This window comes from Amblyomma mixtum, chromosome 10, assembly GCF_055824585.1.
Source record: "Amblyomma mixtum isolate Tamu chromosome 10, ASM5582458v1, whole genome shotgun sequence".
Lineage (NCBI taxonomy): Eukaryota > Metazoa > Arthropoda > Arachnida > Ixodida > Ixodidae > Amblyomma > Amblyomma mixtum.
The window spans coordinates 76,810,424-76,835,413 of NC_143021.1; positions in this window are offsets into that span (position 1 = coordinate 76,810,424).

Consider the following 24,990-nt stretch of genomic DNA (forward strand, 5'->3'; position numbering starts at 1 on the left):
GTACGTGGGGTGACGAGAGAGAGATGTGGGCTGCATGCGTTAGCGCTGACAACGGTGAGCTAACTCTCTCGCTCAACCATTAACTGCCACCTGCTAGGTTGGCAGAATGGGTGGGGACTTTAAAGTATTGTTACGACTCAGCTTGAGACCCGCGATGATCACGGTGGCGGCAACAGCAGCGAATAATTTCTAAACGTCGTTTTGACTCCAAGAAGACCCCACCAAAAAAAAAGGATGAGTGGCTGGGAAGTGGCCGATGGAGCTCTTCCCACGCTCGGCTCGGTGCGAACGACCTTCCCTTCGGTACCCCGCAAGAAGCGACCGTCGATGGACAGACGACAGGGAAGAAGGGATTCACCACGTCTGAGATGAACCGGAACGAATCGGAGGAAGCCGGCGCAGATGCGGCCGCGGCGCCAGCACGTCTAGGCCACACCTGTGTTCGATGGACACGTGCTGCTTGCAGTAATGATGCACCGCAGTGCGAAAGAGGTGCAGACTTGCGTTTCCTCCTCGCCAGTTCCCACGCGTGGACTCTGCACCAGGTGCCTCCGTGCTGTGCTGTGCGGTGCTGTGCCGATCTGTGTGTCGTGTTGAATTGCCACCTGGTGAAGGGGCGGAGCCTTAGGGTATTTAACCAGCGCCCTAAGTGAAAACGAACATTCTGGACCTGTCGAAAAGGCCCATCCAGACGCTCGACGCTATGAACTCTTAATTTTTGATTCTTTGCTTTTCTGCCTTTCAGTATGTAAATAAGTGTCTTAAAAAGGTGCCATTAAACCTGATTGTTTTTCGTTTCCCAACTCCGAAGCTTCAGAGTCTTCCCTCATCCCGGACGAGCCCCATGGTGATGCAACAACTGGTCACGCTATCCGACTCCGACCTATGATAACTGGTGGCAGCGGTGGGATGCTGCTACCTCGAGCCGCAACAATATTGCAACGGATATTCACAGAAGACGATGTGAAGGAAGTGCCTGACTGGTGTGCGCGCGCTAGTGTTCGGTGCCTCCTGTATCATCATCATCATCATCCTGTGTTGTTCGAAGCCTCGTCTGCAGGACGGTCTTCCTGCTGTTGGGTTGCGGCTAAGTACGAGGCGGTGCTGAGTTATTCCTCGAATTTCTGCTTGATTTCTTGTGTTCTCTTCCTATTTTCCAGGGTGACTGAACGCGGGAACGTGGACTAATGTCCACAAACTCTCCAGGCCAGGGGAATTCCCCCTGGTCAGCTTGTCTCTCCCCAGATGAGCTGCCTCTTGATTGTTTCTTCCGTGGCGGAGTAAGCAGTATACCGGTTGCTCTCGTCCCCGCGGATGAGGGCTCCATCAAGCTGAATAACCCCGAGGCTGTTCAGGCTGCTCTTAAATCTACCACCCCCCATTACATAAAGATCACTGACGTCCGGCAGTTCGGCCGTGGAGGGATCGTTTGCAGATCGCCAGACCAGGCATGCGTAACCGACCTACTCAAGTGTTCGTCGTTTGCCAATCACCCGGTGAGCGCATTCATACCTCCTCATCTGGCGTGTTCGAAAGGGCTAGTCCGTGGCGTAGACCCACGGCTAAGCGCGTCTCAGACATTAGAAAAGCTCACTTCGGCTGGCGTGATCGCCATTCACTGATGCAGTCGTGTGGTGGATGGAACAAAGATACCCACGGAGGCTGTTATTGCTACATTTGCGGGGCTGTCCTGTCCATCTGAAGTTAAGGTGTGGCCTTTGGTTTTCCGTGTGGATCAATTTACATCTCGGCCCCTTCAGTGCCGTAATTGCTGGAGGTTTGGCCAAAGCGCCAAGGCCTTTAAATCGAGTTTTCGTTGCTGTGGGTGTGGAGAGAGCCACGACCCCGCTGGGTGTTCTTCTCAACACGAGAAATGCTGTTTTTGTGGCGGTGGACACTCAGCAAGCCATTCCGAATGCCCAGCGCGGGCTGAGGAAGTTCAAGTACTAGAGTTGATTGACAAGCGCAGGTGCTCAAGACGTGAGGCAGTTGCAGTCATCAAAGATAGGACATCTGGCTATGCAAGTGTGGCAGCGCGGCATGCAACCGTTGTGGATTCCTCCTTGTCGCAAGCGATTGCGGCGGCGGTGGAAAAAGCAGTGGCAAGTGCCATGGATCGCATAGATGAAAATCTGTCCGCGTGCATTTCGCAGGTCATGGCATCCCAAATGTCCACTTTATTGCGAGCTTTTATTGCCCCTCTTTGTGGCACAATCACTTCTCCATTGGTTGCACCTCCCCAACCTTCTGTGCCCGTGACTTCCAATCCACTGAGTCAGACTCAATCACAGCCTTCGTCTGTCCCTACAACCAGTTATTCACATCACAGTGAGACAGAAATCTCATCTGAAGAGTGCGTTGATATGGAGACTGAGATGCGTGCTCAAAAGCGCAGTGCGTCTCCGTTAGGTGGTGCTGGTCCGTCTTGCTCTCAGTCGAAGAATAAAAAGAATCACCCTAGATCTACATCCAAAGGCAGCATTTTGGATCAGGCGGTCTCCGCTGCGGCCCTTTCGGCGACATAGGGTCGTTGAACGTGTTGCAGAGGAACTGCCGGTCTATTCTTTCTGCTCCAACAGATTTAGTTTGTTTAACCAGTAAATTAAGTCCAGATTTAATTGCTCTTCAGGAAACATGGCTCACTAAAGATTCTAGGTACAATTTACAAAATTATCGTTCTTTCATGCTTGACCGGCCCTCAAGAGGTGGTGGGTTGCTATTGTTCGTATCCACAAACTTTTGCCACAGGGCAACTGTGTCATTTCAATATATACACAGGCAGTGCGAAATTCAGGCACTTGATCTCAATATTCCTGGATATCAGCCACTCACTCTGGCTAATGTATATTTTCCAATAGGTGTGCATGACGTTCGGCCTCTTGACTCGTTTTGATCTAGTTGCAGGAAACAGGTTTTAATTGTTGGAGACTTCAACTCGCATCATGTTTCGTGGGGGTTTCGAACAGATCGCTGCGGTACGCTCTTATGGGACTGGGCTTGTGTAAATAACCTCATCTGTTTAAATTCGTGTCTCCCCACATTTCTCCGTGGTCAGTCTCGCTCAGCGTTAGACTTGTCATTTTCTTCCCCCGGAATAACTGTGTCCTCTTGGGCGCCAGTTGACTGTGCCTCCAATAGTGATCACCTTCCGATCAGCTTCCAAGTTATGTGCCAGTTGACCTCTCCAACAGCACACGGCGCACATTAATAAATTACGACAGTTTTAAAAATGCCCTCAAAGCAGACCTTCAGGAATTATCTCATTCCAACAGTGGAGATAATGCTGTGACGACCCCACATAATGCGAGGCAATGGAGAGGCAAGAAGACACCGTATGGCTCAGTTTAAACAAAATGATGTAATCAATAATTATACATTGTACATAAGAGGCTGGGGTGTCCGAGCTTACGTGGCGACGCCGTCATGGGGGCGATGGAGGGGCTCCGGAGTTGCGATCCGTCGGTGGCTGGCAGAAGCTGCGCGCCGTCCGTCTTCGGCGCTGAAGGACCCTTTTTCTGTCCGATCTCGTCCTGAGCGTCCCTTTCGTCCGCACTCGCCAGCTATATCTGCTCCGCCGGCCACGCCCGATCTCCTGTCTCCCCGGCTGAATTCTTTCTTTCTTCCTCCTTTCCACAGCGGCGCCGCGGCACCCCCGACCTCCCTCGTTGGAATGTCGTTTGTCTCCCGCCGGTAGCTTTTGTACCATTGTACCCCTTCAGTGGCTTGCCGCCGCTGGGGGCTCCGTCTAGGCGGCGCCGCCGAACGCGGACCGCTTAAGGGGAGACAAGGGAGTAGGACGGTTGAGCACAGAGGAGATTCCGCCGAAGATATGGGCCCCGGTAGCTCACGCACGGAACGTCACACTCGCTCACCCTCCAGAAGAATGTTCTCCGAACATTTGAGTCCAGGCAGCTCCCCTTCTTTTTCTGAATCGCCTCGCACATTCCGTCCGACAAAACACTTTTCGCTGCACACAACACCACTGCACTGCACCATATGCCGCAGCTGTCATAACTGGCGTCTCCAGGGGCAGCACTGATCTTCTTTCACAGACAAACATGAAACTCAGCACCCAAGCCTCTCCTTGCTAGTCCAAACTGGACGAAATAAATTTACCACAGTTACAAAGGAGCTCCCACTTCCAGCACAATCACGGCACAGACAAAAAAAAATATATAGATAACGAAAGGAAGTCGGGCATGTTCTGCATCCTGTGTAAAAGTGTTACTTAATGACAGAAAGGCTTAACTAGCAACTCCGATATTTTAACACATAAGCACATAGCAATGTTATGAGCTGCAGCATTACACAGTCTTAACCAGTCCCCAACTCCGCTCTGTTTACGCCATTAGTCCGACTTAGCTTTCCGATTTCGAAGCGGATATCGGCGTTCATGAGTCGTCATGAGTCGACTTCACAGCTATTACTCCCGATTACGAGACTCTGACGCTCCAATGCAAGCAATCTATATTTGTCGTTACTTATAGGCCACCAGATGGGAATACTGATCAATTTCTTGCCTACTTAGAAAGGCTGCTGAATTTCGCGTGTTTGAATAAACTGCACATTACCATCGGTGGTGACTGCAACATTAACATGCTTCAGCCTACTCTAAACTCGCAACGTATGTGTCTGCTTCTGGACACTTTTCATTGTTCAACCGTAATAACAGAGCCTACACGCATCACTTGTCACTCTGAAAGTCTTCTTGACATATTCATCACAAATAACCCGGAAGGCTGTATCAAAGCCGGCGTTATAACGGCAGCTCTGGGTGATCATTTGCCTATTTTTATGTTTTGCAAGCCCGGTGAGCTATGTAAAAACTTCGAAAAGCCTTGTGAATCATTTTTAGTTCAAGAAGTTAATGAAAAAACGCTTGAACGTTTCCGAACTGCAGTTGAGGAAATTGACTTTACATCTGCGCTTGAGTGTACTACTGCTGATGATGCCTACGACATTTTCTTGGGTTTGCTTAAACGTGCTTACACAGATTGTTTTAAGTACAAATCTGTCAAAAAGCGCAAAAAATGTCGGAAACCATGGCTCACTGACGAATGTATTAGAATGATTAGTGAAAAAAATGCGATGTATTTTCAGTTCTTGAAAACAAAAGACCCCAATGACTTCATATCATTTAAGAAATACAGAAACAGTGCAACAAAAGTGTTACGCAACTCTAAACACGCTTATTTTGAAAATCTTTTTGGTCGCGTTGCAACTCGGGGAGACGCTCTTTGGCGTGAATTACATAAACTTTTAAATCGCAATACGCACGAAAGTGGAGACCTCGAAATTAGTGTCAATAATCAAAGTTTTAAAGGAAGAGAACTAGCAAATAAGTTTAATGAATACTTTACGACTTTAGCGAACAGTAACCATGATGATAAAGCATTGTCCTACTTGGGTCTACCGAATGCCCACACTGCTTTTTTTGATCCAGTTACTCCAGATGAAGTGTATTCCATTTTTATGTCTTTGAAGAATAGCAAAGCGCGTGATATTGATGGCCTTCTTATCCGCCCCATAAAGTTTGTGCTCGAGCTCCTGGTACCTGCTCTCACACATATTTTCAATACCTGTTTGACTACTGGTGTTTTCCCACAAAAAATGCAGCTAGCCAGAGTCACTGTTCTGTTTAAGTCGGGAGACAAAAATGAGTTTTCGAATTATAGGCCTATTTCTGTGCTGCCTGTCATATCAAAAGGATTGGAAAAAGTCATCTGCAAAAGAGTTGTATCGTTTTGTGATAAGCATTCTATAATATCCATCCAGCAGTTTGGTTTCCGGCAGGGTATGTCAACAGAACTGGCCCTTCTCACACAAAAGGAATTTATTATTAAAGGTTTCGAACAACGAAAATTAACACTAGGCGGCTTTGTAGATTTCTCCAAGGCATTTGACAGAATTAACCACACAACCCTATATTCTAAGCTTGAACATTACGGATTCCGTGGAATACCTCTTGCCCTTTTACAATCATATCTGTCCGCGAGACAACAAAGCGTTTCACTAAAAGAGGAGTCGTCAGCTCTACGCAATATATCTTGTGGAGTGCCCCAAGGTAGTATATTAGGACCCATTCTTTTTACTATCTATATAAATGACATAGTAACAATAAGCAACCAGGCATTCTTTGTAGTCTACGCCGATGACACAAGTTTCTTTATTCAGTCAGAGGACATTAGTGAATTATCGCCTTTAGGTAATATTACATTTAGTAAACTGTTAGAATGGGGTAAAGTAAATTCATTAGAAATAAATACGAAAAAAACCAAGGCTGTCCTATTTCGACCTGTGCAAAAAATTCTTGATTACAGTATTTGTTTAAAGATAGGCCAAGAAAAAATAGATACTGTACATGAGGTGAAAACCTTAGGTGTAGTATTTAATGAACATCTAAATTGGGATGCACATGTAACAAATGTGCTTCGCAACTTGGCCAAGGCCTGTGGTGTTCTGTGCAGACTTCGTTACATTGTCCCACCTAAGATAAAGCTAATGTTATATAATGCCTTATTTACCCCACACATCAATTACTGTAGCCTTGTTTGGGCAACGACATCAAAGGCGAACATACACCGGCTATTTTTAATGCAGAAGAAAGCAATCCGTCACATTGCAGGCTTACCGTATGATGGCCATACAACAGAGCTTTTCTCAACATATAATATAGTCCCTGCTGTACATCTGTACAATTTAAACTTAAGTATGAAGTATAAAATCTCGTTGGCAAAATCCAATACATGCTTTCTCTCGCTGTGCAATCTTAGACAATCTTTGGATGTTCCTTACAACATAAGACAGAAACATTTGGCTAGTCCCCTTTTCGCGCACAAATAACGGTTTTAATAGATTGGAACATCGCTTGCCAGTATTATTAAACACACTTCAAGACACAGACATGGACATACGAACATCGTCAAGACCCGCACTCGTTAAATATTTTAGGAATTTAACTGTGTGAAGCAATAGATTAAGGACTGGCATTTCCATGTTGTAATTAGAGAAACATTTCTGCATAAATACATTTGTCTGTGTTTCAGATTTCATTTTTGAAGTATGTACATGTTGTATAAATTTTTGTGTATAGAGTTTATATATATGTGTATATATATGTATATATGTGTGTGTGTTTTGACTCGGTATAATGCTTTCTGGTGTACGCGCGTAAAATATTATTTGATCGTATTTTGTGCTGTAGTGCAAGAATTTCTGCAGAAACTAATCTAATCATTGTGTGTAATTTTTTGTGTGATTTTAAACCCCTGTACGCTGCCATCAAAGGGGGCAAGGGCCTTAGTCAAGCTGCTTAACTAGCAGCTTTTAGTCCTTGCCCTCACATTTTTTCTGTACCAGGATAAATGTGGAATAAATGAATGTGAATGTGAATGTGAATGTGAATGTACCAAGTAATTCTGTGACCCCTTGTCTGCTTTGAGACTCGCGAGGGCTCGTGGCAGGAGCCTTTCTAGGCGTTATCTGCGCGGCAACCTCGCGCGCTCCTTCCTCCAGCAATGCATGAAGTAAATCCGGTGGCATTCCTGCCGTAACCTCTGGCGCTTGCCGAACAAATGCAGGAGAGGGCGTTTCTTGCGAACAATCTGCGCGCTCCGCTTCACTTCGGTCCCCATCAAAATCTGCGCTTTCCCCCTCCTCATTTCGTGAATACTGAACCGGTGCCGACTTGAGGCGATTTGCGTGTATCCTTATCAAGCGGCGGTTCACGTCTCGGACCCTGAAGTTTACCGGAGAAAGCTTCTCGACAACCTCGCACGGTCCTCTCCACCTCGTCTGGAACTTACGAGCCAACCCAATCTGTCTTTGGCAGTTTTCGATGTACACGCTGTCCCCCACATCAAACGGCGCGTCTCTAGCACCGCGATCGTGCACCTCCTTCCTGCGCTTCGCCGCTTTCTTTAAGGCCTCCTTTGCGATGTCCCTCGCCACTTGCAAGCGCGATTCTAGCTCAACCTTATAGTCGTCCAGTGAAGCGTATGGGACACGACGGGGGCCCTCTGGCACTTCACTAGGCTGGTCCGGGTCTCGGCCGTAGAGAAGAAAGAATGGCGATTCGCCCGTGCTCTCGTGTGCTGCGGAATTGTAGGCAAACATTGCATATGGGAGCCACAAGTCCCAGTCCCGCTGGTCGCGCGAAACAAAATGCGACAAGAACCCGGCCACGGTTTGGTTCAGTCGCTCCACCGCGCCGTTGCAAGCCGGATGGTACGGTGTTGTCTGCTTCTTAGTGAACTTAAGCAGCTCGCAAACTCTCCTCATTAGCTGCGACACGAAGTTCGTTCCCCGATCTGTCAAGAGTTGCCTCGGAGATCCATGTCGGAGCACGATCTGTTCGACAAATGCTCTTGCAACCGTGTCTGCTTTCTGATCTGGGAGTGCTACCGCTTCCGCGTATTTTGAAAGGTGATCGACAAATACTAAAATGTACCTGTTTCCAGAAGTGGTCGTGGGCAATGGGCCCATTATATCCATACCTGTCCGCTCGAAAGGAGCCGAAACCTCAGGGAACGGCTGAATTGGTGCTGGCCTGCGTCCCTTGGGTGTTTTTCTTTCGAGACAGGAATGACACTTCGCACAGTAGTCTCTAACATCCTGTCGCATGCCACTCCAAAAGTACAAACGCTCGACGCGCCTGCGTGTCTTCGCTACGCCAAAATGACCGGCGCACGGCGCATCGTGGAACGCGCGAAGAACCCTTTCTGTCCACGACCGAGGTATGACGACTCTCTCCCAAGCGGTTTTCTCTGGTCTCCCTTTCCTGGTTGGCCTCGTGCGCCGACACAGGGTGCCGTCTTTGCCAATGAAATAACCTAGCTGTTCGGGGTGAGATGGTGCGCCCTCTAAGCTTTCGATTATTCGCTTCAGGTCAGGATCTTTGCACTGCTCTGTGCGTAATTCGGCGGGGTCGACTACGGGGACAAACTCATCTATAGCTGACACGGCAGCTGTACGGCTGAGCGCATCAGCATTCAGATGTGTCTTTCCTGACTTGTGCTCCACCTCAAAGCAGTATTCCTGCAGCTGTAGATTCCATCTAGCGAGTCGCGAGCTAGGGTCCCTGACACTCATTACCCATTTCAGAGGATGGCAGTCTGTGACTAGCTTGAATTGGCGGCCGTAAAGGTAGCATCTGAAGTGCTTTACTGCCCAGACAACGGCGAGGCACTCCCTTTCTGTAGCTCCGTACTTCTGCTCTGTGGGGCTCAGCTGTCGGCTAGCAAAAGCCACGGGATGTTCTTTGCCCTCGATAACCTGAGATAACACAGCACCAACTGCGAACTTTGACGCATCTGTGGCCAAAACGAAGGGCAAATTAAAATCCGGGTGGCGCAACAGCGGTGCACTCATTAGCTTCCTCTTCAGGGCCCCAAAAGCATCCTCCTCGTTTTTGCACCAGCGAAAGGCGACATTTTTGGCTGTTAAGGCAGTGAGCGGCTTAGCGAGCTTGGCGAACTCCTCTATGTGCCTTCGGTAGTAACCGATCAGGCCGAGAAACTGCCGGACCTGGCGGACACTAGTCGGGGATGGAAAATCCGAGACACACCTTAGTTTCTCAGGGTCCGGTCGCACGCCGTCAGCTGAAACAACGTGCCCGAGGTATTTCACCTCGTTTTTGAGGAATTGGCACTTAGAAGGCTTCAGCTTGAGACCAGCTCCTCTTAGTCGCACCAAAACCTGCTCAATATCGCGCAAGTGTTTCTCAAAACTGTCACTGTATATGATTATGTCATCCATATACACGAAGCACAGCTTCCCCAGAAGACCCGCCAGGATAACATCAGCGGTTCTCTGCCAGACAGCAGGGCTGTTGACCAGACCCATCGGCATTCTTTTCCATTCATAGTGCCCTGAGGGCTTGTTGAATGCCGTTTTCTCAGCATCTGCCGGATCCATTGCTATCTGCCAGAATCCCGCCGCCATGTCCACTACCGTGAAGTACCTGGCAGAGCCCAGCTGAGAAAGCGTCTCCTGTATATTGGGAATGGGGTATGGATCGATGCGAGTTACGGCATTTAGTTTGCGGTAGTCCACCACCAATCGATACGAGCCATCTGGCTTTTCCACCAATAGTGCCGGTGCTCCCCATGGTGACTTTGAGTGTTCGACAATGCCGCGATCAATAAGGTCCTGCACCTGCCGCTCCATCTCCTCACGTTGGGAGTAAGGAATCCTGTACGCACGTTGGTAAACGGGCGATGAAGTGCCGGTTTCTATCCTGTGCTTTATAACGCCACAGCAGCCCAAATCCAGGTTGGACGCGGCGAATACCTCTGAGTAGTCGTTCAGCAAACCAGCCAGAGCCTCCTTCTCCCTGGATTTTACGTGGGAAAGATCGAACAACGCATTTGGAGGAGCCGAAGGACTAGCATGCTCTACAGTTGCGAGTACCGTATCGGTGGGCTCATGTTTCTATATCGCAGAGGTGAAGAAAGCCAATGTTTTGTTCCTGGGAAGGCTCAGTGGCTGCTGGCTACAGTTAACCACCCGTAGAGGCACTCTGTGGGCGTCATTAACAGTCACGAGGCACGCGGCTGCCTTCAGGCCATTACTAAGAGAGTCGACCGGTTCAAGCACTCCCACGGCGCCGCTCTCTACATCTGCAGGCACATAAGCGTACAAAATGTGCTCCGACCACGGAAGGACGACCGCCTCATCGACCAGCTTCACGGCAACCCGCGAATATACCTTCTCTAATGATTCCACTGTTTGACGTGTGTCAATATCGGTACTGCGAATCTCAGCCCTGCTCCTGTTCAAAAACGGAACTTTTGAGCCCCCCGCATTAACTTCCTCAGAGAATGAGACTACTACCTTCCCTTTTCTCAAAAAATCCTGCCCTAATATACCTGACACTCCGTTTGGCAGAAACACCGTGTCCGGGCATACGTAGCAGGGGTGCTCCAATGCAATTCCGCCGAGAGTGAAGTGTAACCGGTAGAGCCCACTTATGCCAAGAGGATCCCCCGTTATGCCTACAAATTTGGTTGCCATACTACCAGACGCTTCCAACACCTCGCGATCCCCTTTCCTTCGAAGCGTGTTAAAGCTGCTTTCCTTAAGCAAGGTCACCTTTGACCCCGTGTCTATCAACAATTCCATGCAACAACCATTTAACTTGCAACGCACAACAGGGCATGCCTCGTCGGCCACACAAACCACCACCACCTCATTACCCACTGCTCCCTCCCCACACTCATCAGGATGGGGAGGACAACCTAGTTTTTTGTCCCTGTATCTGGAGCCTCGCTGTAGGCTTGCTTAGGGCGTGTCTCGCCTGCTTCTCTTTGTGGCTCCCCACGGCGCACGTTTGGGCAGAACCTTGCGATGTGTCCGCGACCCTGGCACGCGAAGCACGCGATTTCTTCGAAATATCGCATACCGCGCCTGTAGCTTTGTGGCGGTCTCCGGTTTCCAGCGAATGGGCGCCGTTGAGCGCCCGCTTCAACCTGGCGTTCCACCTGCTGAGATAGCAGCTGCTCTAAGCGATCTAACCGCTCTGTCAAGAGAGCAACCTCAGGTTTGGGCACCGCTCTCTCTATGACGCGTACTCTCGCTGCGGCCGCCGTTAGCGCCTCATTTCGTTCCTCATCCAATGCGGCCGCCACGGCTTGGTCGAAATTGCTCGGCTTGCGCGAGAGCACGAACCGGCGCACGGGGTCTTGCAGACCAGCCACAAACAAAGCGGTCATTTCCTCTTTAAGTAGTTCCTCCGCGTATTTCTTCTTTAGCTGGTCTCCTTCCTCCTCCCTACTCAGCGTATCGCGCGCTAGGCGCTGAAGCCGCGACGCAAACGTTCGCACGTCCTCCCCTACCATCTGTCCGGCGTCACGGAACCTCTGTACCCGCACATGACGTGGTTCAGTGTCGAAATGCTCGAACGCGAGCTTCTTAAATTCCGCAAATGATTTTGTGGATTTTACTTTTTCGTCTCGCCAAGCAAAATCATGAGCAGCTCCTGCCATCTTACACCTCGCCATTCCCAGCATTTGAGCATCGGACCATCCCCCCATTTTCCCAATCTCTTCTAGCATGGAAAAGAAATCGCAGACTGGAACCCCTGTCTTATCTCCCGTAAACGTCGGAATGACGCTTCCTAATGCCAGCATGCTTGCTCCGAGCGACGGCTGTGGAGAGGGAGCTCCGTCAGTTACAGACATTTTTTTTTTCGCTCCAGCCTTCCGGTGCCTCAAGCCTCTCAAATGGGGGTCAAAGTCCCACAATCAGTCCCGTGATTCCCCTTTCATTACAATTTTGAAGTCATGAATGTCGCAGCATTCAGAGGACATTTGCTTTTGAGAAACCACTTCTGACACCAGTGTGACGACCCCACATAATGCGCAGGTCCACACGGGACGGAGAGGCAAGACACCGTATGGCTCAGTTTAAAGAAAATGATGTAATCAATAATTATACATTGTACATCAGAGGCTGGGGTGTCCGAGCTTACGTGGCGACGCCGTCATGGGGGCGATGGAGGGGCTCCGGAGTTGCGATCCGTCGGTGGCTGGCAGAATTAGCTGCGCGCCGTCCGTCTTCGGCGCTGAAGGACCCTTTTTCTGTCCGATCTCGTCCTGAGCGTCCCTTTCGTCCGCACTCGCCAGCTATATCTGCTCCGCCGGCCACGCCCGATCTCCTGTCTCCCCGGCTGAATTATTTCTTTCTTCCTCCTTTCCACGGCGGCGCCGCGGCACCCCCGACCTCCCTCGTTGGAATGTCGTTTGTCTCCCGCCGGCAGCTTTTGTACCATTGTACCCCTTCAGTGGCTTGCCGCCGCTGGGGGCTCCGTCTAGGCGGCGCCGCCGAACGCGGACCGTTTAAGGGGAGACAAGGGAGTAGGACGGTTGAGCACAGAGGAGATTCCGCCGAAGATATGGGCCCTGGTAGCTCACGCACGGAACGTCACAATGCCATCCGCATTTGTTCAATTTTGGATGGAGCTCGTAAAAAATCGGAGTTCTTGGTTCAGGCACATAAGGGAACATCGCCGTGCCTTTGGTGAAACGCAGAGTGCGCTCGAGATTATAGGCGCCGAAAGGCTGCTTGGAAGAAACTACTCCATAATCAGTGTCCCAAAAACTGGATCGATTATAAGTTCGTTGCAGCTACGTTTAAGCGCACCGTATCTCGTGCAAAGGAGTTGCACGATACTGAACGCTACGAATTCCTTTCAAAATCTGGTAATAGGCGCGCTTTATTCAATTACCTAAAATCCAGGAAACTAATCTCGTCCACCATGAACGCTGTCTCCCTAGTTCAGTCACCGGCTGAACTTGCACAGTCCCTGGAAGAGATAGGCAGAGGCCTTGAGCGCCGGTTTACGGCTCTTCTTCCTTCTCCTCAGAGATTTCTTGCCACTTTGGACGATTTCGAGGAGGTCACCCTCACTGAGCTCTCGAACACTGTATCCCGCCTTCCACCCGCGGCCCCTGGCCCTGATGGTGTGACTTCTTCTATGATTAAAATTTTGTTCGAGGAATCTCCCACCGACTTACTGGCACTTACAAATTACTCTCTTAAGGGGCCATGGATTCCAAATGAGTGGCGTCTAGCAAAGATTATCCCGTTGCTTAAAAAGCAGGGAGATGGTTATGTGTTAGACAATATAAGGCCAATTTCTTTAACTTCGAATCTCGTTAATTGAGAGGGTGTTGCATGGTAGAATAATCTCTGTTATTTCAGAGACTGGGTTGTTGAACCCTTGCCAGATTGGTTTCAGACCAGGATGCTCTATATGGTGTACCCATACCGATCTGGAGAGCCGCATACAGTTAGCTCGTCGCCGAAACCAATACGCAGCGCTTGTTACTTTAGATGTATCTAAAGCTTATGACAGCGTTGAGCACAGGACGCTCTTGCAAAGACTACAGGCAGTAGGACTTCCGAGATACTTTGTGGCTTGGGTTGCTGAATTCCTTGCTTACACGGAATTTTACTGCTTCCAGAACGGTGTTTCATCAAGCAAATTTCGACAAGCTAGAGGAGTGCCCCAAGGGGCGGTCCTCTCCCCTGTACTTTTCAACATCTTACTCAGCAGTATTCCCTGCAGTCCTCAGGTGTCCACCTATGTGTATGCTGATGACATCGCCTTTTTTGCTTCAGAGAACGACATTTCCTCTTTGTACCAGTCCTTACAGTCCTACCTGAATGTCCTAGACCAATGGTTAGGAGACATTAATCTGTCCCTTAATGTCAATAAATGTGCTTTATTGGTTTTTTCCGCTCTCTCGTCCAGTTAATATCTCTATTGTTTACCGGAACCATGCAATTCCTCAAGTGCAAAGTGTCAAATACCTCGGAGTAATTTATGATCCTTCTCTTTCCTGGGGGGGCCCATCCCTTACAAAAATTGCTTTTGTGATTCTTTAGAAAGTCTTGCAAATTTACTCATTAAAATGTAATGAGTTTCTTTTAGATCTGTATGGAATTTTTGTCCAGAGTTTCAATAACTAATTGGCCACCGCATTGTTATAGGAACACGGCTAACATCCTTTAAAAGAAATACTGTAACAACTTTCTTTTGAAACTAGTTATATGAATTTTATGTAAATCCATTGGAATGCATTTATTTCATTGCAATGTGATGCTTTTGACACTGTATAAGATCTGAGTAATGAGTTCCAATAACCAATTGGCCACCACATTCCTATAGAAGCCCAGCATGTACAATGTAACATATATGATGTAATCACTGATTGCTGTAAGCATGCAAGAAATCAAACAGAGCAACAGCACACGACATACAATCAACTAACTTTATTTCACTTAGCAACTTTTACAGCGGCTTATGGAATTGAATGTTTGCAGCTCCTGGCGAGCCTTAGTAATTAACAGCATTTATGATGAAACTGATAGGAGACATGACACACGAACAGTACGAGCACATTTTATTTTGAGACAATCAAGTAATTTTAGATTAATTTGCTGCGCCACATGTGCAACGAAGATCACACCTCAAAGAGAGTATGTTTTCACGAAAAAACAGCGGAGTAGCGACTCAAATAAATACTGCCTAGCCTTCTGCCTTCAATAGCTCTGAGTATATGCCTGCCTTAATTTTATTCACTTATGCCCTACATAAGGTACACAATGCTAGTCGGAGCCACAGCAAAAGGCTAGCTGCATGTTCATTCTGTGAGAATTAAAAGTTAGAAAACACTGTATATCTTTATGTAGTATTCTGAAAGGATATCATTTACAGCTGTCCCAAGGATTGCGTGCACAACAGAGTGAACATGATGAAGGAGTCACAATTGTTTTGAAGAGGACACGTGAGATCTACTGTCCAGAATTAAACTGCATCTTGTTAAAACAGTATACGCACCTAATTTTGGTGGCATGCTTTCTTCTCCACAGTAATGTGGAAGACACTACTACGCATGGATCACCGGGTGGTATTCAGCTGAAAACTATAAATAATTTATAATTGAATTTTTCTCTCATGCTGTTTCGGTTTCAACAGCCGAACAACGAATGTAACGTTAACGTGCCCTTATAGGTCACATGAGGCATGAAAAAACAGCAAATTGCTGCTTCTTCATTTGTTGTCATTCTGGCTGTTGAGGCTGCTTGGCTTTAGCACTGTAGCAAATTAAAAGGACAAAGCTGTGATTATATCACAGTTTCTTCATGTCTCGCGAGACCTGTAAGCACACTTTGATGTGACAGTCATCGTTCGGCTGTTGAAACCAAAACAGCATGAGAAAGAAATTCAACTGTAAATTATTTAGCGGGCATACTAGAATACCACATAATAATCCATGCCTTACGAATCATTACAAAGCAGAAAACACGCACCCAAAAGTTAGGTGTCAGTACTCCTTTGAGCAGGAATAAATTCTTAATTCAAGCAAGACGCAAAGTACAAGAATCACAAAACAAAGAGTACATTATTCATTTCTACTCTACATGACTAAAAATCGTCCCATGAGGATGCAAATTTCAAGGAGTACTTTATGTCTGACACTGAGCAATAATGAACCATATAGCCATCCTGCATATTACCATTTGCTACAAGGGCGCGCCTTTGTTGGCATTTTAATTCAGACTGGTTTGCACTACTCGCTATTAACCACAAAAAGGCTGTACATCAAATCTCTGACTGTGCCAACAAAAGAACTGGTTTCTTTCATTACATATATGTAACTTGTGTTTTCCTACATTGCTTCACATGTACAAATTGATCCAACCATAGGGAATACAGGGCGGCCAGAATAGGATGCTTGACAGTTGGCTGCTCAATAATCCTTGTTAGGTGACAACATAAGCTGTGAATGTCATCTGTTACAGCCCCCTTTCTTCACTCAACTGCTGCTGTCCACAGGCAACTAATACTATACCTATGCATATGCTTTCCTGAGCTGAGTTTAAGTGTTGCCTGGATTCACAACGGTCAGCTTGCCCAACAATCTAAGAGACCATCATAAGCAGGCTGCAAAATTCACTGCTAAAGAAAACTATGATATGCTGCAGTAATCAAGTGAACTGAACAAAAAGAAAAATGAGAAGAAAAGCTATATTCGCTTTAGAGGAGAAACAAAACAAATATTTCGAAAACCAATCTATTTCATTCCTTTGTAGTAAATAGTAAGGAGGATAAATGTGCTGGGATATTAACAACAAACTCAAAGCACACATTTAAAATATGCAAATGCTTGATACAAGATCTGACTTCCTAACTATGCTGGTATAGAGATATTTAGTTTAGAATTCATATCTTTTAATTGAGTGCATTATTCTGAAAATAAAAATTGGTCAAAAGGAGGCAGCTGTTGGTTCATATCGGCACTTCCATCTATTCTTTGGATGTGACCTTCATTGTGCATATCCCACAGTACAATAATTCAATTACAGAGATGCCAGCATTTCCATTCATAAACTGTGCTGATCACTTGCAGTAAGCCAATGATGTGACATGGCCGGTAGATTATTAGGTGCATCATTCTTGTCTGCGCAGAGATGAGGAGGTGTCAGGTAGGCACCACCCATGCTTGCCAGTCCGAAGTACCCAGATGTCTGCATATAGGCCAAAGAAAAAAAAATCAGTCAGTGAGACCTAGCACACAACTGCTTTCACACTAATGGAAACAAAAGCATCAATCAGATCAGAATCTACAAGCAGTAGTACTCTAGTGATCTAGCTTTGAAGAGTACTAACAGCACAATACAGAAAGTATATGATTTCAAAATAAATGGCATGTACAATTCGAAAAGAACTATAAACACCACCCAGCTGTGACTGATACTGCTGCCCGACTAGAACATTTCATAAGAATGAATAACTATTATATTAGCCTGTAAAAGTATTCATCTAATACAGAATATTTATTGGCACTATAATGCAGTGACAATCACAACCACTCTTTTTTAAAGAACTAATTCACCTGTCTTCTGTGTTTTACAAGTGACTGATTAATTGCAGTAAGTAAATTAGGTGCAGTGAAAACTGAGAACAGCTGTCACTCAACCTCAGTAGCTCACAGGCAGCACAAAGCGTCTACATCTGGCTCTCTCGGAGTGGCTACTCAAACACAGTAATTGCACTCACTAAACATCTGACAAGATGGTGATGCCGACGACCCCCCCGTTAAGCAAAGGGATGGATTCTGATCCTGCTGTATTTAGAAAACTTTTCACTTCCCTGCTCCACTAATGCTGGATTGACACTGCTGAAATAGTTGTAGAAAGATAGCAAGTGCGTTACAATGTCACATAACTATTTTAAACTGCTAGCCAGTATAACCCATTGCATCCATATAAATTACTCCATTCAGTTACATAAATTAAAAACTCACGATATCTCTAGCACTCTGGTAGCGAGATCAATAAAGCTATATTCCAGTTGCTGCAGAAAAGCAGTGAGATTACAGCCAGGAAAATGAATCAGCACCAATACCACAGACATAACAAAACACAATATAAAATAATAAGCTTTTTATGGCATGACACTACAGTGCAAGTGAGAGCATCTCGGCTAAATCCAAGTCTCAGTACTTCTCTCTTTGATAAACTCTGGAGAAACCGCATGCGTCACCATAAATACCTTCGAAATAAAATTATTTCAAAGCATAGTCGAAAACATTATGCGCAGTTTGCGATGGTACAGCCGTAAGTGTGCAATTCATTTTTGCACCAGTTCGAAGTATGCTTGAAATGCCAAAAAAAACCAAAGCCAGTGCCCACAAACACTCTCTATGAGCGAATAACGCCGGAAAGGGATTACTAAAAGTTATTTTCGCGGCGAAACTCATAGGCAACATTCCTCTTGCATTTGACGTGCGCAACTCTAGTCAATGCTCACGCGCGCTTCAACGAAACGTCTTGATACTGCTACTCGGGGTTCAACAGACCCCTGCGATGACAAAACGCCGGCTGTAAGCCGCCCTAGGCTAATATCGCATCTGCACCGCTGCGTGCTACCACGGCGCTCTCGCGGGCCTGCTGCCGCCGGCCTGGCGTTGCATAAGTCAATGCTCACGCGCGCTTCAACGAAACGTCTTGATACTGCTACTCGGGGTTCAACAGACCCCTGCGATGACAAAACGCCGGCTGTAAGCCGCCCTAGGGTTCAAAAGCGCGCGTGATCATTGACTTATGCAACGCCAGGCCGGCGGCAGCAAGCCCGCGAGAGCGCCGTGGTAGCACGCAGCGCTGGAGATGCGATATTAGCCTAGGGCGGCTTACAGCCGGCGTTTTGTCATCGCAGGGGTCTGTTGAACCCCGAGTAGCAGTATCAAGACGTTTCGTTGAAGCGCGCGTGAGCATTGACTTATGCAACGCCAGGCCGGCGGCAGCAAGCCCGCGAGAGCGCCGTGGTAGCACGCAGCGCTGGAGATGCGATATTAGCCTAGGGCGGCTTACAGCCGGCGTTTTGTCATCGCAAGGGTCTGTTGAACCCCGAGTAGCAGTATCAAGACGTTTCGTTGAAGCGCGCGTGAGCATTGACTTATGCAACGCCAGGCCGGCGGCAGCAAGCCCGCGAGAGCGCCGTGGTAGCACGCAGCGCTGGAGATGCGATGAGGCTCTCGAGGAGAGAGGGTGGTGGTAAGGGAAGGAAGCCCTGTTCCCCCCCCCCCCCCCCCCCCGCCGCGCGCTTGAAAGAAGGAACGGAGAAGAGAAGAGGAGAGATGAGGAGGAGGAGAGGCGGCGTTGGGCGAGGAGACATATGCAACGCCAGCCCGGGATCAGCCGGTTGTAGCTACATCGTCATTCCACTTCTAGGCACTGAACGGCCTGAGTACTGTGAGCATTTCTAACGTGGACTCGGCAGACCATGTTTTGCGCAGCTTGGAATTATAAACTGTACACACGCACACATACAACACGAAAAACTAAACGCCGGGAACTACTGCCACTGAGAAGCATACGTCGTTCCAACACTGTGCTTTCCGCTCGTTGGTCCCAATCATCGCAATAATGAGCACAACGGTATCATGAGAGTAAAAAACATGCAACTGTATTCCATGTAACACCTTCGTCGCTGCGGAGAGGAAGTTATAGGCGCGAAGCGACGGTTTCCGTGGCTGTGTGACAGGTTCGCGGTCACGTGCAAACAGCGCACTTGCGGAAGCCGTTGCATCGAACTCAAACTCCTACTGCACTCCGAAGAAGTTGTCAGACAACACCCAGCAGCATTTACAGTACTTCACGCACCCCAGTACAACATTTTGGAAGATAATTTCAAGAACTGTACTCACATTCGTAAGCAATCACACAAGGTCGTTCGTTCTTCCACGTTGATGCCGGCATTGTCACGGCGTGGTGCAGGGCGCAATACGACGTCCAATATCTTGAGAAGAACTTCAGGTGCTTCAGAAGGTATTTCGAAGCGCGCAGGTCACGCACCAATTTTGTAGCACATTCGAAAACCACAGCACCAAAACACCAAACAAGGCGCAACAGCAACAAAAAAAAAAACTACGCCCGAAACGCCACCCGGCCGGCCGGCAACAAAAAGAACATGGCGCCGCTGCTAGGCCACCCTACCGCTATAGTGCCTAGAATATACTGGCCAGTATATTCTAGGCACTATACTACCGCTGCTGACGACTTTGGGATTGGACTGGATTGGCTTCGGTGTGACTTTTTTTTTTTTTTTTGCCGCTGCTCCTGGAGGGAGTTTCGGTTTCCTTGGGAGAGCCGGTAACTCTGGGGTGCGAAATTCATTCTGTGCGGCAGGAATCATAATTAGAAGTGCTGGCATTTCTACCAACGTGGTTCTAGACGCTTCTGCCTCCCTTGAGAAGGCAACGCCTGGTTCAGCGTCCTTGAGTCGAGGATCGACTATCAGACTGCGCGGTAGGCGTCCGCATGAAGCGCGCGCACATCTGCTCGGACTAGAAAAGCCAGCATTGCACCTAACATAGAGTTAATATGCACCTAACGACTAAATACTCAAGGTGGGGCCATGCCAGCATGGTAAAGGAATTTTCGTCACACAGTGAAGTTGAATTGTAGGCCTTATAGCTGGTCTGTTGCAAAATGTGTGGAAGCGCTTAAAGCAAACAATATTTATTAATTTATGTCTACAGATACTAGCGAAGATAAAAAAAAGCACGTTAGGAACATAATCTTAATAATGGGCCTGTTTACTGTAGCGGCTGCCCGTCTCAACTACAGGTTTACTCTTTTGCAAAACTCACGAAGTCAGCTTCTCTTTACAGCGGAAGGGGTCTCTACCATTGAGGTCATTTGTTTTTTAAGAGGGGGGGGGAGAAATCGGGTGCAGCGCTGGAGAAATATATTGTCCGAAAAATGTCGCGCGCCTCTTGTGCACGCTTCTGCCTTGTGTTGTTGCGGCGATAAAGGAATTAGGCGCAACTCTGTCAAGCCATTTCTTCGCTGGTGAAATGAACCGTCACCACGCTGCAGTCGCGACGGAACGGTGAAACGTAGCTTTGCCAGGCCTCAGTGCTGCACCCAACTCCCGACCCTCGCGAGCCGCAACGCCATGGTAAAAGTGTTTTTGCGATGCTGGAAAGGTGACTTACGAAGTTTTGGAAAGGTTCTGCTAATACTGCACCGAATTACTGTCGCACAGTGCGTCGTGTGCTTGGTCGGCAAACATTGCTCGTGGTAGAGCACGCGCGCGTCTTTTATACTATAGACAGGACGCTACGGGAAGAAGGCCCTTTTTTTCGCCAAAAAAAAATAGGAAACAAATGGTGCAGACACAAATCAACAAGAACTCGAAAAAAGGCGAATGCAATGACAACGATGTACAAGGCTACTCCTATTCATGCTCATTAGTCAGTAGTGAGAGCTGATCATATTTTGTCTTTCAATGAGGAAAAAAATATTCGTTACAGGTATTTGTACGCTTTGTTGATCCAGTTTCTGGAGATTTCAAGTGATCGTAACGGCGGTGAGGTTGTTTTTTTACTCAAGAAAGCAAACGAATACATTGCCGCTGTGTTCTGCCAAATTTTTCTTGAGATCTGTCGTCGATTCAGAGGTGCCTTTCGAAAATTTAATGTTATATGTTTGCGTTGAATTATTTCTAGCTTGCTGATGTGCAGTTTGATTTAAAATTTTACCGCCTTTTAGAGCGAATTGATATAGTGAAAACTGCGAACAATATCCATAAAATTTGGCTCAAGAAGTCTTACGGAGAGAATTCAACAGATTCTGTTTTGACTGCGAAAGGAACGAATTCATTTAGCGAAGGCACGAAACAAGCTCTAAAAAATTTGACTCATTTTGAAGCGATACCGAGCCATTTCTATAGAAGTTATTTTGACTGCCAACGAAGCGAGTTCATATAGCGAAGGCACAAAACAAGCTCTGTAAAATTCGACTCATTATAAAGTCTTACGGAAAAAATTCTATTTAATTTGTTTTGACTGCGAAAGGAGCGAGTTCATATAGCGAAGGCACAAAACAAGATCTATAAAATTCGACTCATTATAAGGTCTTACGGAGGAAATTCTATTTAATTTGTTTTGAACGCGAAAGGAGCGAGTTCATATAGCGAAGGCACAAAACAAGAACTATAAAATTCGACTCATTATAAAGTCTTACGGAGGAAATTCTATTTAATTTGTTTTGACTGCGAAAGGAGCGAGTTCATATAGCGAATGCACAAAACAAGATCTATAAAATTCGACTCATTATAAAGTCTTACGGAGGAAATTCTATTGAATTTGTTTTGAACGCGAACGGTGCGACTTCATATAGTGAAGGCACGAAAGAAGTTCTATAAAATTTGGCTCATTATGAAGTCTTACGGAGGAAATTCTGTTGAATTTGTTTTGACTGTGAACGGAGCGAGTTCATATAGCGAAGGCACAAAACACGATCTATAAAATTCGATTCATTATAAAGTCTTACGGAGGACATTCTATTGAATTTGTTTTGACTGCGAACGGAGCGAGTTCATATAGTGAAGGCACGAAAGAAATTCTATAAAATTTGACTCATTATGAACTCGTATAGAACCAATTCTAAAGAATCTCTGTTGACTGCGTACAGAGCAAAATTTTATAGTTAGGTCTCGTTAAAGAGTAAATAGACTACTTAATGAGCTGACTTGATAGACAGCGAGTTTCTATAGAGATCCTTTAGAATCATTAGGCTCCCCATACATGTTCAAAAGAAACTCGAGATCCATTTTTGTAAGGGATATCGAGCAGATCACTGCGAAAGGAGTCCGAGCAATCGGTATGCTGCGCAGGCTGAGCAGTGTTCGTTCTGGCATGAGAAGGCACTCACTTCTTATGATTTATAGAATGTACGTCCGTCCAGTATTAGAGTTCGGCTGTGTTTTATTCTCTGGTGCGGCAGCGTATAAATTTCGCCCCTTGATTCTCTTGGAGCGGGAGGCGTTGCGCCTTTGTTTGGGCCTTCCAAAATTTGTGGCGAATTCCGTTTTGTACCTGGAAGCGCGTATTCCATCATTGACTTCTATATTTCGGCTCTTAACGGTGAAAACGTTCGTAAGAATGTGCGATTCTTCGCTTCATGTCTCCAATTTGATCTTCCTTCGTCAGCCTCGGCCATTTTTCAACGAATCCTGGTCTCGTTTCCGTACCCCTCAGATATGTTTTGTGCAATCCCTCCTTGACCCCTTAAACGTCCGCATTTCGGACATCCGTCCGGTATGCGCCAACACCATCTATTCAGATTGTCTTCGATGACATCTTTCGAAAACATGCAAAGTTAATGCCTTTTCATTTGCTCAGCGGTTTATTGCAGGATTACCTGCTGTGCTTTAAATCTCATGTGCTCATAGCGACAGTGCCCCGTTAATAAGGACACTTTTGTTCCCGAGCAAAGCGTCCATAAAAAGAGTCATCTCCAATCATAAATTGTGAAAAAACAAGAACATAATTTGCTAAAAAAATGCTATATGATTGCACACTGCTCTATGCATAGTGGCAAACAGCGAGGTGGAAATCGGGTAATCGTGGAGCTCGAGGTGCATTATTCAGGTAACCATTACCTTTAAATTCTTGCGGTGCTGGTTTCAGCCCATTTGCAGTGCCTAGTGGTCCATGAGACGAGTAATGATGACTTTTGGAGTGATGAAGCATCTCGCACTACGACTGTTCACCCCTCAAGAACTCTGGACTCACTCGGCTGACAGTTGCTGAATGTGGTACACAATGCAGCGCACAGAAAGGATTATTTTTCTTGCACCCATTCATAGAATGTGGCACTTGGTACTTGCATGTATTCCCACTCCCCTCTGTAACGCCTAACGGCCCTGAGGGTAAATAAATAAATAAATAAATGATAAGGCACACCAACCAGGCACCTCGCCACTGCAAAGCATAAAACCACACACGCACACAGAGAGAGAGAGAGATGCGTTTCAACTAAATGGGGCAAGTAAGGCTTAAGTATTTAAAATACATGCGTCACAATTGGCTCCATACATTTCACCTTGTCCACTGTCTGGACAACGAGTCTCAATAATAATCTCGCATAATTACTTTGAAAAAGTTTGGTCCCAAGAAAAATTATCCAGAATTAGAGTTGTCCATATTAACAGGGGCCGTATTAAGAGGGAATGACTGTAACCTAGAAGAAGCCCAAGCCACTACTTGCAAATGGCTCTCTAAGGTAGCTCCAAGTTCAGTGAAATAAGGCCCTGCACCAAGCATGTCAAAGCAAACCCGTCTCTGCAATTTGTTGAAAGTGGTCGATGCATCCATGTGCGAATTCTTGTCAAGATCCCACAAGCTGCAAGAAAGAGCAACAGTCTTTCCTTTTGTGGAATGCCACAAAGTAAACAAAACAAGGAAGTGCGCGCAACAAAGCAGGCAGCCTAGAAGAAAAAGAGGCAGATGTCATGGTTCACTTGGCTCAGCCTCACACTGGTGTCTTGCCACAGCTGAGACTGCTTTAACGTCCTGACTTCTTCCCAATGACTTCATCTGCTTCACATTATTCCATAGGTGGGTGTTCAATTCACTTTTTCGTCCCCATGTATTTGTTTTTTCATTGGGCACGCAGGCACTACCACATCACTCTCCGTAAGCATTTCCACAAGCACATGTTACGCATCTCCTTATGCCCTTGAAAGCTCCACACCTGGCTCTGTGCTCATTTCTTAGCATCTAAAACACATCTGCTAGCTTCAAAAGAGGCAAAGTGCGGAAAGCTTTGCTCTGTATCTGAAGTGCACATTCACATAAGGCTAATGTGTTTTTTGTTCTACCTTTAACCACTACGATGTGCTGGGTTTCCAGGACAAATATACTGGCCCAAAAGATCAATTAGTTTATTTTGTCTTTTACTGCTGCCCTTTAGTTGAGCAGTGAGAAAAAAATTCAACAAGCACACCAGACAAAGGTCATGACACGCTCTTTGAAACAGCAGTTAGGTCAGGCTACTTCTATAAATGTACTAATGGTTACAAAACTCTGATCACTAATCTGAGATGGCTCTGATCTCTGAGCCACCTAGGTGCGCAAGTGCTATGGGTGCCCCTGATTACCTGCTCTGACTACGGGGCATGAGGTCAAGCAA